Source organism: Alligator mississippiensis, chromosome 10, assembly GCF_030867095.1.
Source record: "Alligator mississippiensis isolate rAllMis1 chromosome 10, rAllMis1, whole genome shotgun sequence".
NCBI classification, from domain to species: domain Eukaryota; kingdom Metazoa; phylum Chordata; order Crocodylia; family Alligatoridae; genus Alligator; species Alligator mississippiensis.
In genome coordinates this window covers 46,611,516-46,625,380 of record NC_081833.1, presented here as the reverse complement: position 1 = coordinate 46,625,380, position 13,865 = coordinate 46,611,516, and the positions used below count along the sequence as shown (strand labels likewise).

The 13,865-nt window shown below is 43.4% G+C and overlaps 1 long non-coding RNA gene across 3 annotated transcripts in view; it reads left to right on the top strand.

Annotated features, from left to right (window-relative positions):
* The first annotated feature begins 9,824 nt into the window (after positions 1-9,824).
* The window catches only part of LOC132243454 (uncharacterized), a 37,838-nt gene continuing 33,797 nt past the window's right edge, over positions 9,825-13,865 (top strand). For all 3 annotated transcript variants that reach the window (XR_009455032.1, XR_009455031.1, XR_009455033.1), the window contains exon 1: positions 9,825-9,921. This is a non-coding gene — a long non-coding RNA (uncharacterized LOC132243454). The remainder of the gene's footprint in view (positions 9,922-13,865) is intronic.

Sequence of the window (13,865 nt, the reverse complement as noted above, 5' to 3'; positions counted from 1 at the left end):
TGTCTTGTTAAAGCTTTTAAGACAGTGCAAAGAAACACCATAAAAGTTTTGATAATGTTTAGCTGTGGAAAACAAGCAGTTGACTCTTCTCTTTATCACTGAATTTTTACAGCCAGAATCCTTCCCTTGGTTACAGCCCTTTTGTGCCATGGGAGTTGTGCAAAGGAATAGACTTTGGCACGATCTGTCTAGCTGATCATTACCACAGTGGAAGATCTTCCAGCTAGTCAAAAGCTGGAGAAAAAAAAATAGCCCTTCTATTAATTGTTCCCTTATTCCTGTTAAAAGGGAGCATTATTGGTCAGAGGAGTAGAAGAGAATGCAATTCACCTCTGCCAGTTCTAGTGTATGTAGAATCCTTTAGTAAACAGCCACCTGCTGCAAATTGCACTAATCTCCCAACTGCTTTCTGACAGTGAGTTTGGAGCCAAAGTGATTTCAAAAAACAAGGGAGAATCCACTTCTTTACACTGTCACCCTCTACAACCTCACAGATTTTTCTGGTGATAAGCAGATTTCAACACATTAAAAAATCTGGCCCTTTTTGCACCCATCATTAGAATATGCCAAAGCAACAATCTAATTCCCACTAATGTGGAACACACCTATGATTCTTAATCATTTCTTTAAATTTAGTTTAAGTGACAATTTCTTTTGAAGAGTTTCCTCTCTTGATCACTAGTTTCTGAAGGAAAGGAGAATCTGAAATGAAAGCGGGGGAAGACAGAAGGGAACAAAAACAGAGGCAAGTTATTTGGTCATTAAGAACATAAACTTGTCTTTAAAAAGGGATTGGACAAATTCTTGGAGAAAAGGGGCATCACTAATTATTACTGACCACAGGAGTTAAGAGATATAGTCTTTGAATTAGAACTCCCTAGACCTTAAATGCTGGAGGCTGCAAGTGAGAGGAACAGTAGAAACCCCACTGGCCATACCCAGTTTACTCTCCTTTTCAACATCCACTCTCTGCCATTGTGTGACACAAGACACTGGACAAGATGGACCTACTGTTTGACCCAGTAAATGGCAATTCTCATGTTCTTATGACTTGGCTCTCAGCACTTCACCATCAAACACCAATAGTTAAGTTCAGTTTTAAAAGTTTGTGGTTATACAGAAAACTCTTCTTACCAAAACGATAGGATAGGACATTTACAGTCTTGTTACACATTAATTTTGGGTGGCTTTTGGTGCTTTTGGATTGTCTACAAATTAACACCTGACATTTGTTTTAAGCACACTTTAGGTGGCTTAAAGTTAAGCCACTGCAGGGCAAGTTTATTTCTGACAGGTTACCCAGCTCATATTCCATTAATGTCTGGCCACTCCTCACAGAGAAGCCACCCAGTTGCAGGCCTCCAGCATCCCAGGATGCAGTGTCCTTTCCCCCACCCTCCTGTTTTGAGTGGGCTGACTTTCCACCCCAGGGAAAGGGTGGGAGTTCTGGCACCAAGCCAGAGTGCACCCCAGGAGTGTGACTTTCCTGCCCCCAGGTATGCAACCCTGTGCAAACAGCCTGAAGAGCAAATGCCAGCTAACTTGATCGCAAGGCCCGGACAGGTATGGGAGTGTGGGCAGCATGGGAGGGGCAGGGGGAGGAAATGAGGTAGGGGACCAGATTGGGTCCCTATGACCTGGGACTTCCTTCCTGGGAAAGGGACAGCAGTTCCCACAGTCACCTTTCATCACTGTCTCTAGCTCCCAGCCATCCTGGGAAGCATGACTAGCACCTCTGCACCCCAATCCCATTCCCAATCCCAATTTATTAAAACATGAAACCTTTAAATGTACTTCCTCTTTATTTCTTTTTAAATTCCTTTTTTTTTTTTCTTTACTACTTTTTATTTTATCCTTCAGTGGCTGTCTTCTTTCATTTCACCAGCCATCCCTCATCCCTATTTCCTTTCCACCTCCCATTTCATTACCCACCCCCACCCCATTAACTCTCTGGCTCCCAGCTTCATGTTCCTGCCCCTCCCAACCCATCTCTGCAACACACCCCCACCTAAAGCAGGGATGGCTCCTAATCTGGCCACTAGGCTTCTAGTGGCAATTTACAGCTATGCAGGTCAGGGACAGTCAGAGAAGGTTTTACCCTTAAGGTCTGACTGCTTCAAACTCAAGGTGGTTCTAATACTGATCAACATTTAAGCAGCACATAGTACAGTGTGTAATAAGGCCCTTAATTTTATCAGTACATATTGGCACCACCCTTTAAATGCACAAATCTTTTTTAATTCTTTGCTGAACTGGGGCCTGAATTGTTTAACTAGCAAAGAGGTTATGTTTTTATATGCTTAGGGTCAAACCTAAACACCTAACTAGGAATCAGTGAAAAAAGTCTGAATTACTTTTTGATGGTATATGAACATTTCTTTGAAGAGGTAAAGTGCTCTACAAGCATTGTGTCTATTGTCTAAAGAGATGTTTAGGTAAGGTCTTGTGAAAGATACTTAAAAATGCTTCTTTTATAGCCAAGTCTTATCTGGCTTGCTGCTTCTAATTGATGAAGGAGCTATACTGCTTTACCTAAGTTTACTTTGAAAGGTAAAATACTTTAAAATTTTGAACTGACAGCTCAAAACTGCAGTTTCTAAGATGACAACAAAGGCTTAAATTACTTGTACATATGTCCAAATACATAGAATAATATAATTTTACAGCTGTAGATTAACTATCCACAGGAGGCAGTTTCGGCTGGACTTGTAAAATGTTCTCTACTTTGTACATATTAGTAGTTCTTGTGTTCCAAGAAACACTGTGGCTGGGAAGAGAGACTTTTGGTTAAGCGTCCTGCATCTGCTTCTCTTTCTTTCACCAAGAGATGAATCCTAATAAAATGGAAATATTTAAAAAGAGTCTATTCTTATTTAATATGCCCTGTGGGACAGTTTTATTTGTAGCATAAGCAATATTTTTCTTGTGCCAAATTGCAGTCACCCTAAATAATTGAATGTATCTTTTCCTAATAAGCAAACTAGAGAGAATAATTGTGGATAGGAAGCCAAATTTAGCTTCTAGCTAAACCAGGGCAGTTATTTCCACTTACTTGTGTTGCACTGGTATAATAGTGGATAAAAGTTGACCTATGAATTGTAACAATCTCTTCCTTGACTACAGGGGCAAATAAATGTCAATGGCATGTGTCAGTATTCAGCACCCATGGAAAGCAGGTCAGGTAGGTGGCTAAAGCTGTTTATGTATGCAAAGGAGTTGAGGTATGTCCCAGTAATGGGAACTACTATTGTAGAGGTTTCCAGGATTAGGGAACCTCATGAAAATTTAGGTGTCTAAATTAGGTACTACATTTGCAGGGTAAATGCCTTGTTTTAACACTCTATATAGAGAAATGCCTGTTTGTTGCATGCTTTGAGTTAAAGAAACACCACACTGAAGGCATAAGGCAAGTGCTATATCCTATTGTTGGACAAGGTTCCTTGGGTGAATTTGATATCTTTTATTAGACCAACCCAAATAGTTGGAGAATAGTTATTAAGCAAGCTTTCGGGTTCAAAAACCCTTCATTAGGCTAAGGAAGTTTCAGCAGTTGGTGTGTGCTCTTCCTGGATGGAATGAAAAGTAAAGAAGCCAGGGGCTGGGCTGGGGAGTCAGTTGCCAGGCAGATTATAATGTGTCAAAAATCCAGTGACTATATTTAGTCCATGATCTCTAGTATCCAGGAGGTTGATGAAATGGAGTTCATAGGCTCGTCTCTGGGAAGTGTTGTGTAAGTTTCCCTTGAGGATCAGGACTGAGAGATTGGAGAGCGAGTGGCCCTCCCATGAGAAATGTGCCCCCACCGGTAATTGGGTATTTTTGTCTTTGATAGATTTCCGGTGTGCATTCATTCTGGTGCGCAGTTGTTGTTTGGTCTCTCCTACATATTTTCCATCAGGGCATTTGGTGCATTGGATGAGGTATATTACATTTCTGGAGGTGCAGCTGTAAGATCCAGGGATGCTGATGGCTCTGTTGTGGGGTGTAGTAATAGTGGGGGTGGTGGAGATGTGTTGGCAGGTTTTGCATTTCTTGTCCTGGCACGGTCTGGATCCTTTTGGTGTGTTCTGGGCTTGAGGAAGTTTGCTTCTGGTGATGAGGTTGGCGAGGTTCGGTGCTTGTTTGAAGGCTAGGATGGGTGGCTCTGGGAAGATCTTTTTTAAGTATAGGGTCTCTTTCTAGTACGGGTTGCAGTTATTTGAGGATTTTTCATACAGGTTCAAGGGAGGGGTGATATGTCATAAACAACGGTGTGCAGTTTGTGGGGGGGGGGGTTCTGTACTGCAGCAGTTCTTCACGTGGTATCTGGGTGGCTCTTTCAAACATGCGATCTACCTCTCTGGAGGAGTGTCCTTGTTGCCTTTTTAAGATTGGTGAGGTGGCAATCCCAGGTGTTCTCTTCAGTACAAATGCGGTGGTATCTGAGGGCTTGGCTGTATATCACAGCTTTTTTGGTATGTTTAGGGTGATTGCTGGTTCTGTACAGATATGTATGTTGGTCTGTGGGTTTCTTGTATACTGTGGTCTGTATTTTATCATTTTGGATACTGATCATCATGTCTAAAAAGGAGATGCTGGTGTTGGAGTATTCTAGAGAAAGTTGGATGGAGGGATGGTGATTGTTGAATTTCTGATGGAACTCAATCAGAGATTGCAGGTTTTCAGTCCAAATGATGAAGATGTCATCGATATATCTTAAGTATAGCAAGGGTTTGATGGTGCAGTTCTTGAGGAAGTCTTCTTCCAGGTGGCTCATAAAAAGGTTGGCATACTGTGGGGCCATTTTAGTGTCCATAGCTGTTCCCATCATCTGGAGGAAGTGTTGATTATTAAAAGTGCAATTGTTGTGTGTGAGGATGATGTGTATAAAGTCAGTAATATCTTTGGGTCTGTAATCTGTGTTGTAATCTTGTTCCTGTTGATATGTAAGGCAGGCTTGGATGCCATCCTGGTGTGGGATGTTGGTATATAGGCTGGTAACATCCATTGTGGCTAGGAGTGTGTTGCTGGGAAGGTGGTCTATTTTTTTTAAGTTTCCGTAGAAAGTCTGTAGTGGCTTGCTCGGTGGGTGACGAGCGGTTTTACAATTGATTCAACAAAACCTGATATTTCCTCATTTAGTGTCCCATGGTTGGATATGATAGGTTTGCCAGAGTTCCCTTGTTTGTGGATTTTAGGGAGCATGTAAAAAGTCCCTGGGTTAGATAGTGGGGGGATCAAGGTCTGTAGTTTTTCTTGTTCCTATTGTTAATATTTCTGATGGTTTGTTACCTCCCCCAAATTCAATTTTTTAGGTGATCCTCCTACAGAGAAGCAAAACTCTCCAAGAGTTCTGACATTATTACAGTCTAAGAAACTCAGTGTCATCAACCCCAAATTCACCATGCTGGGTTTGTTGTTACCGCAGACCCCTCCTCGCCGTACAAACACAGCACACCACTCTTTATTCTCCCTACCTACTGTCGCCCCTTCAATATCCCCTGCTTAGTCTGCTGGATAGAGACTATCCAACAGAGACTACTGGGAGTCTGTTCCAGCCTCCTGGCATGTTGAGGGTATGTTTACACATTCCTTTAACCTGATTTACAATTACATGGTTTACTTTAAACCACATGACCATAGATTGGGTCCTGTTTGGGCAGACATTCATCAGTGCCACGAGCTATGACAGGAATATGATCTAAGTAAACTGGGGGAGGGGGCAGGAGAGATTGAGGGGATGGAAAGGTCTGGAGTGGGGGTTGGCCGTCTGATGGTGGGAAGGAACAAGGGTCTAAAAATAGCCAGGCCAGGTTGAGTAGGGGTAGGATGAGCACAACCCTGGAGCTAGAGCAAGCAGCTTTCATATTCATAGATTCATAGATGTTAGGGTTGGAAGGGACCTCAATAGATCATCGAGTCCGACCCCCTGCATAAGCAGGAAAGAGTGCTGGGTCTAGATGACCCCAGCTAGATACTCATCTAACCTCCTCTTGAAGACCCCCAGGGTAGGGGAGAGCACCACCTCCCTTGGGAGCCCGTTCCAGACCTTGGCCACTCGAACTGTGAAGAAGTTCTTCCTAATGTCCAGTCTAAATCTGCTCTCTGCTAGCTTGTGGCCATTGTTTCTTGTAACCCCCGGGGGCGCCTTGGTGAATAAATACTCACCAATTCCCTTCTGTGCCCCCATGATGAACTTATAGGCAGCCACAAGGTCGCCTCTCAACCTTCTCTTGCGGAGGCTGAAAAGGTCCAGTTTCTCTAGTCTCTCCTCGTAGGGCTTGGTCTGCAGGCCCTTGACCATACGAGTGGCCCTTCTCTGGACCCTCTCCAGGTTATCTGCATCCTTTTTGAAGTGTGGTGCCCAGAATTGCACGCAGTACTCCAACTGCGGTCTGACCAGCGCCCGATAGAGGGGAAGTATCACCTCCTTGGACCTATTCGTCATGCATCTGCTGATGCACGATAAAGTGCCATTGGCTTTTCTGATGGCTTCGTCACACTGCCGGCTCATGTTCATCTTGGAGTCCACTAGGACTCCAAGATCCCTTTCCACCTCTGTGCCACCCAGCAGGTCATTCCCTAGGCTGTAGGTGTGCTGGACATTCTTCCTCCCTAGCTTAGTTTTCCCAGCCCCAGGCTGTGCTTTGAATGTGCACAAGTATTCAGTAGATCAAGCTAACCCACACCCAATCTAACTTAGTACACCTCCTCACGTGAATTTAGTTATAACAGGCCAGTTATTTTTTGTCCAATCTAACCTCCCCAAATGTATGTGCAGATCAGTACTTAGACTGACCTAACCATAGTTAGTCAATCTAAGCATAATGCCTGTATGTACCATTAAGTTACTGACAAAGACAAGAATCTTTTTCTTTGGTGATTTTAAGGCAGGTTACATTTTGGAGCTTACTATCTTGGCAGTATCACTCTAGGACTTCTCTCCAACTCTATTTATTTTTAAATCCCCCTCATAGGTATGAGCTCAACCCAAAAAGCCACCATCCCTTTACCATCTGAAGATAAGTATTTCCAATTACTAATAAAGTGTAAGGTTGGCCTGGAGTCATCAAAGTTTTATGGTTTGGTTTAATTGTACATGAATTTTGCATTATCTAAGCTACTTTCACTACTAAAAAGTAGGAGTTTTGGAGAAGTCCTGGGCACATTTAATTTTAAATTTGCACACTAAATCATCTTCAGCATTACAGCTCTTATGTAACCAGTCCATGTGACACTCACTGTTTTAAGACTAGTACTCAAACTATAAACCCCTGGGCTCAATTACAGCTAGTATTTTTAGCTATTTTCTTTCTTTACTATTAATTTTTTCCAGTGATGTCATTATAGATATTTCTATCCACTCTGGATGTTTTACAACATCCTTTGTCCAGTTAAAAAGAAGTCTTGCACTGGAACTGTTTAGGTTCCCTAGATCTATTATGTTAATAGATTATTAACATTCACAGTATTTCTGTGATGGCCAATTCTGATTCTGCTGATTAAAATTCAGAGTTGTTCTCAGGTAGCTATTCTATGGCACTAATCTAGGAGTAGGTCACAGGCTTTATTATTCCTATGGCATGGTAGGCTGACCTATCTCTACATGATAAACTTACTGTGCAAGCCTCTAGTAAGTTATGCTGCTTGGAAGCTGTATAAATGTGCCTGAGAGGCTGCATGGGTGGGGTAGTTTGCTTGAGTGAGAGAGATGGCTAATTGGCCTTTCAGCAGTGGTAATTAACCCGATAGAAGCACTGCACAAAAGTAGCTTCTGGTTTAGGACATAGTCTACCTGGACCAGCACAGTGTTTGAGGGGCTAGTGCCAGGCACAGTAAATTTCCTGGGTAGACATAGCTTTACTGTATTCTAAAACTGGAATTCTGCTTTCTCTAAGTGAACTGGGTAGTGGGCACATGTTCCCTTGGCAACAGTCAGGTCCCAATCACCACTAATTTCACTCAGGCATTGTTGACAGAGGAAGGGAAAAAAAGAGAGCTTTAAAACACATAGGCATGTTGGGACTCACACCATGGAAGTACCTTTCCTGAGAACATCTTAGTAACACCTGGGTATAACTGGATCATAATTAGTCTCCTAGTCCAGCCTCAAAGCATGTAAACCTATGAAGCCCCCACCCCAAAACCTGTCTATGCATCTCAGTGGAGTAGCACCTGTGAAGGGGAAAGCAGCAGAGCACTGAATGCCATGTGTGATTATTTGTCTGTAAAACACAGGAATCTACTACAGCAATACATAATTAATGTCTTTACTTCTGTTTTTGTCTGATAGAAGTGCCATTTTCTGGAAATCAGGGTGAACAGGAAAGAATGCAGGAAGACATTTTGAAATCTATCATTTTAACTTAAAGAAACAGGGGCTTTTTCCCCCCAATGTATCCCAAGGAGATAGCCAAAATGGTGCACAAAAGTAAATAAGAGGGAGAAAAACAACAAAAAACTCTTGGCATACCACGTTTTGCACTTGTGATTTTCCAGAGTCCCTGCTCATCAGTATTTATTATTTACTTTTCAGCTTCACGGTGTTTCTGTTTCATTTGGGATATGGGTTATTGCTTTGCAAATTGTGAATTAATATTGCTTACCTACAAATAGGTTAGGTATGATCTCATGGGTGGTGTTGAAATGCATGTTAATGAACATTTGAACTCTTCTTATATTCAATACAATTTATTTTCACCAAAATGACAAGATAAAGTTGAGTTTCAAGTTTGATGATCAATTTGCAGTTCTTTATGCTTAAAAAGTGACTTATATAGAACACATTTTACCCCTGTGCAAAGGATTTGCTCTACTTAAACCACCTCAATAATAGAGTTTATGTGGTACATAAAGCAAGTCCTGGAATTCTGTACCAGGGGCAAATTCACCATTAATTGAGGAAATTTCATATAAAATAAGTGGAAAACAAAAATAATTGAAAGTATAACTGAGTTATTAGAAAATTTGTGACTGTAACAACTTGTAAAGGAACCAGGCAGGCTGGTTTATAAAATGAACAGTTGTTCCCTCTTTAGACATTAGTAAAACATCATGAGAGAATTAGGACAGCTAAAATACTCTCAGATGTTTTTAGTGATCATTCCCTAGTTTTGTATTTGGAAAATAGAACATATTAAAATTTCCCATAAACAAAGGTATTTAAAAAATGTCAGTTCTGGGATGTTCTTGGCAGAAATTGCTGGAACTGATCAGAAAAGATTTATGAATATAAATACCTGATGTGGATTATGTTTGGGAATATTTATAATAATAAGCAAAAAGTAAATTAAAATAACAATAAAGTCATGAGACAAAAACCTGACAAAGCCAGGAAATGGAGTTACAGCTGACTCTCCATCTTCGCTTATTCTATTATACCTCATTATGGTAGCACATGTGGTATGGTACATAACACCATATACTAATCCTAGAACTTTCCTTCCAACTGGGACTGTGTAAACATGGGCGTGATCTTTCCATGCTCTCTCTGTCCACATAAATGGCATTGTTTTGAACCAGTATGAGTTCCACACCATAGTGTTCTAAGATGCGAGAAACAGCAATTTCCCTCATTAATAGAGTTTCTGAAGTGCATGGAGGTTGTCCAGAAGGCCATGGGCTGTAATAATGAAGGACTATGTCGCAGATCACTGAGGCGCCCTGCTCCTAAAGAGGGGAGACTGCTGGGGAAAGAGCCCTAGCAATGAATAAGGAGCCCAGCTGTTGGTTTCCAGGGCAACTTGAGCTAGCAAGTGATCACACCTGCCAGCGGTCAGCTGACTGAAAGGGACAGAGCCGGGCTCCCTTATAAACCCTAGGGGCTGAGGCCAGAGGCAGTTCCCTGCCAGCAGTCAAGGAGGAAGGAGCTTTCTGTCATGGAAGAGAGGCGAAGCCTGATGCAGGAGCAGTGTCTGACTGCGATGAGATGAAGAATTCCCGGTAGGCTTGAATGGGGTTATAGCCAAGGGGCTTGCATTTGTGTTGCTGTTTGTTACTGGTGGTTTGGGTGAGGCTACTAGGGGTTGGAGGAGGCCTCATAGGGGACCCACAGCAGTGTGGGGACCACAGCTCCAGTGAGGGTGCAGCAGTCAGGATGCACTGACCCCAGCCCCAGAAAGGGGGCAGTTGAGAGGCCCCAGAGAGAGAGGCAGTGATTAGAAGCCCTAGTGTGGGTATGGCAAACCCCAGAAGGGGGTGGTGTTATTGAGAGAACCTGGAAGAGGGAGTGGCGTTATTGTGGAAAAGGCCCGGAGGGAAGGTGTGAAGAGAGACAGTACTGAGGAGAGCCTGAGTGCCAGAGAGGGTGTAGACCTGGACCAAACAATGTCTATTCCAGCTGCAAGGCTTGGGGCATGGTAAAGGAGTGGTTGGAGCCATGTGTAACCCATAAGGCTAGGGTGCCCCTGAAACACCCATTGCAGAGAGGGACCCACAAGAGGTCCGGGAAACCATGGGGTCTGAATGTCGAGCAAGAAGTGACCAAGAGGGTGTAAAAAGCAGTCTCCCAAATATTGTATCATCAAAGACATGGCGGGTGAGAATTTGAGGGTGCCCTTGGGCCAACTTGGCACGGGAAGGGGGCCTTGAGGAGATCACGGCCCTCCTGCAGGACCCTGCCCTGACGGACTGAATAACAGTTTGTCTTTAAATTAGGGACAGAAAGAAAGAAGAAATCTAGGAACACGAGCATGAAAAAAGAAGGCCAAAGTAGTAGAGGATGACTTTATTCAAGGGAAAGGATCCATAAATATGCTTGCTGTTCCTACCTTTCCCAAGAGCAGATAGAAATGTTCTATTTTTCCTCCCCTCCTTTCTCCCCCCTCTGAAAACTTGATTCTGTAGAGAAAATGCAAAGATCAGCACACTTTGGCTGAAATTTAATCTATTTTGATTATTCAGCTGTGTTGGTTTTCCATTGTGTTAGTTCATGAGAATCGTAGTTTGGATGCTTCAAATGGGAAGAAAAGGGAGACCCCCCCACCCCCCAAACTCTGAGAGCTTCAGTGTATTTTAATTGAAAAATCTGAAACTTAAAAAAAACAAAAGCAAAACAAAACCCTCAAACTATTCAGTATTTAAATAAGGCCACTTTTATTTTTCTAAAAGGTTTGCAAACAATAAGCATTAGCCATCTCTTTTTACCATTCTTCTCACCTCCCAGTGAGGAGATAAAACTAGAGCACGAGGTAGGAGTACTGACCTGAGGAAGCTCCTTTCCTTAGGGGGATATGCAACTCAAAGCCTGTTTTGAAGAATAATCTCTCTCCATTGCTATCCTGAAATTGCTCATTTACATATCATTTTCACTTGCAACTTTCAGACTGTACTAGTCATCACAGGTATTTACTAAATGGCCCTTTCCCTCAGAATTATAGCAAAAATGCACTCATGAAGGAACAATCTCCTGATACCAGTTTTGGCACTTCTTAAACTTCAGGCTCTTGCACCATCCACCTTCTCATCCTTAACAAAGAAAAGTCTGGAAACACAGGTGTGTACAACAGTCACAATCCCCTCCCTAATAATAATCAGGCATTACACTGCAGTTATTTAATCCAGGGATATCTTAATACCAACATAGCAGATAATCTCAACTAGAAAATATCTAGACAAGATTAAGGCTAGGTACAGACAGTTAAAAAGCCCGAGGTTGAATTGATTCAGTCTTTGCAGGTTAGTCTAAATTACAGATTAAACTGAAACACAAGTGAACAGACATTTACCTTTGTTTCAGGGAATGCAGCCCCAGGCCTGCAATGGTTCAGGCCAGAAGCCAGAGGGTTCTAGAGCAGGCTGTCCAGTGGTGTGTTTACTTCCTCTTCCTGCTGCCCCAGAGGTCTCTGGGATTTGCAGTCAGACTTAGCAGCAGGACTTCCTCATCCTGCTTCCAGATGCCTCTAGGATTTGTAGTCCACAGTTGCAGCCAGCAGTAAGTTTGAGTGGGGACGTTTAACCCCTGCCCTTGACCCCATCTCCCAGATGGTGTTTACTGGGATGGGGGGAAGAGTCCCTCCCTGCAGACAGGACTGCATTCCCAACTGGGCTTATTCCCCCATCAACTAGCCCTCACTGCTCCAACTAGGAAGCAGAGGGGCAGGGCCAGTCCTACTATCTGGAGCAGATGGCATAGTCCAGCCCAGAACTACAAAGCATCCTGGGATGCTGGGGGAATGTGATCTAACTTGAACCAGAAGTTTCATAAGTCAGTTTGACCCAAATCAGTTAAGTCTGATACAACATTCATCCAGGCTTATCTTAAACCAGTTTCAGCCATTTTGAAACTGGTTCATATGAATTGAGTTTATGTTCTGTTATAGGTTTAAACCAGTTTCTGATCATTTAAACTGATTTTATGTGTAACTTCTCTCCCTAGCATAAGAGAGGTAGCTAGTAGGGCTATGCAAAACAGCAGCGTGCCACTTTGGCATCCATTTCAATAATACGACAGAACAGTGTTTCATTTTGAGGTTTGCTTTTTTTTTAGTTTCAAAAGCATTATTCCGTTCTGTTTTATCGAAATAGTTTCACTGCTTTGACACTGTTTCGATGTTTTGCCCATAGGCTGTCATGGGGAAACCTGAAACAGCCTATACCTTTGTCACTTCTTGCCTAATTCTAATGAATCCTGCTGAGACGGTAGTCCCTTCTGAGGGCATGAACTCTGCCAAGTTTCAAAGAGATAGGTGCAGGGGTTTTTATGAAACTGCACCTCCAGCTGCTGACAAGCAGGAGCCAGGGAGCAGGAGCAACATCCTGTGATCCACCAGGCAGATCGGGGGTCTGCACCCCCACAAGGAGTCCAGCAAATCCCCTGAAGCCCTCCAGGGTGCAGGTGGGCCCTAGTCTGCCTGCCAGATCACAGGACACTGCTCCTGCCACCTGAGACTCAGCGCTGAGGAACTGAGCCCGGCTGGGGGAAGTGTCTCTTCCAGCCAGGCTGAGTTCCCAGCTGATCGCAGTGCTAGGAAACTCAGACAGGCTGGAGGAGGTGTTTCCTCCAGTCTGGCTGAGTTTCCCCAGTACCACGGTCAGCTGGGAACTGAGCCTGGCAGCAGGAGGCACTTACCCCTGCCAGGCTCAGTTCCTAGCAGCTTGCAGCCCAGTGAAACTCCGCCTGGTGGTGGGAGGCAGAGCACAATGCCAGTTGTGCCTAGCTTCTGCCACTGGGCTGAGCTCCATAGGGCTGATGGAGCTGATCAGAGCACAGCCTGGCAGCAGGAGGTGGGCAGAACTGGTGCTGAGGTCCCATCAGCTCTGCCAGACCCACAGAGCACAGCCTGGTGGTGGGAGATGGGGAGAGCTCCCTGCTCTGCCTCCCACCACCAGGCTGGCTGCTTCTAAATTTGAAACACTTCAAAATATTTCGACTGTCCTCATTTAACTTCAAGGCTGTTTTGAAGCGCTTCATTTTGTTTCAGTTTTGCTGTTTTGAGCACAAAATGAGTCGAAACGGTGTCAAAATGAAACAGCTGTCAAAGCTTTGCACAGCCTTAGTAGCTAGATGTATTAGTCTGAAGTCGGGGAGAAGGTAAGACATGGTAGCATGTTAGAAAGGTTCTGTCCTGCCCTGCCTTCTCCTTAGCCAGAATTTGTAGCTTCTACAGAGCTTAGATCTCTAGAGAATTTCCTGCAGACAGCTCACTGTCATTGCAACATGGCAGCACTAGACTTTATTTATTTATTTCCCTTAGCACTGGCCACTGGCAAAGTGGAAGAGCAAGGTTTAGGGTAGCAATTGATATTTTTGTTTATTTAGCTTTCACTGGGATCCAGGAAGTGTCACTACTACTAAAAGATCTAATTTTTATATATATTATTTATTTATTCTTTGGACAGGTAGGAAGAAACAATAGTCCTGCCCAGTATTGACTAGGAGCCTAAAG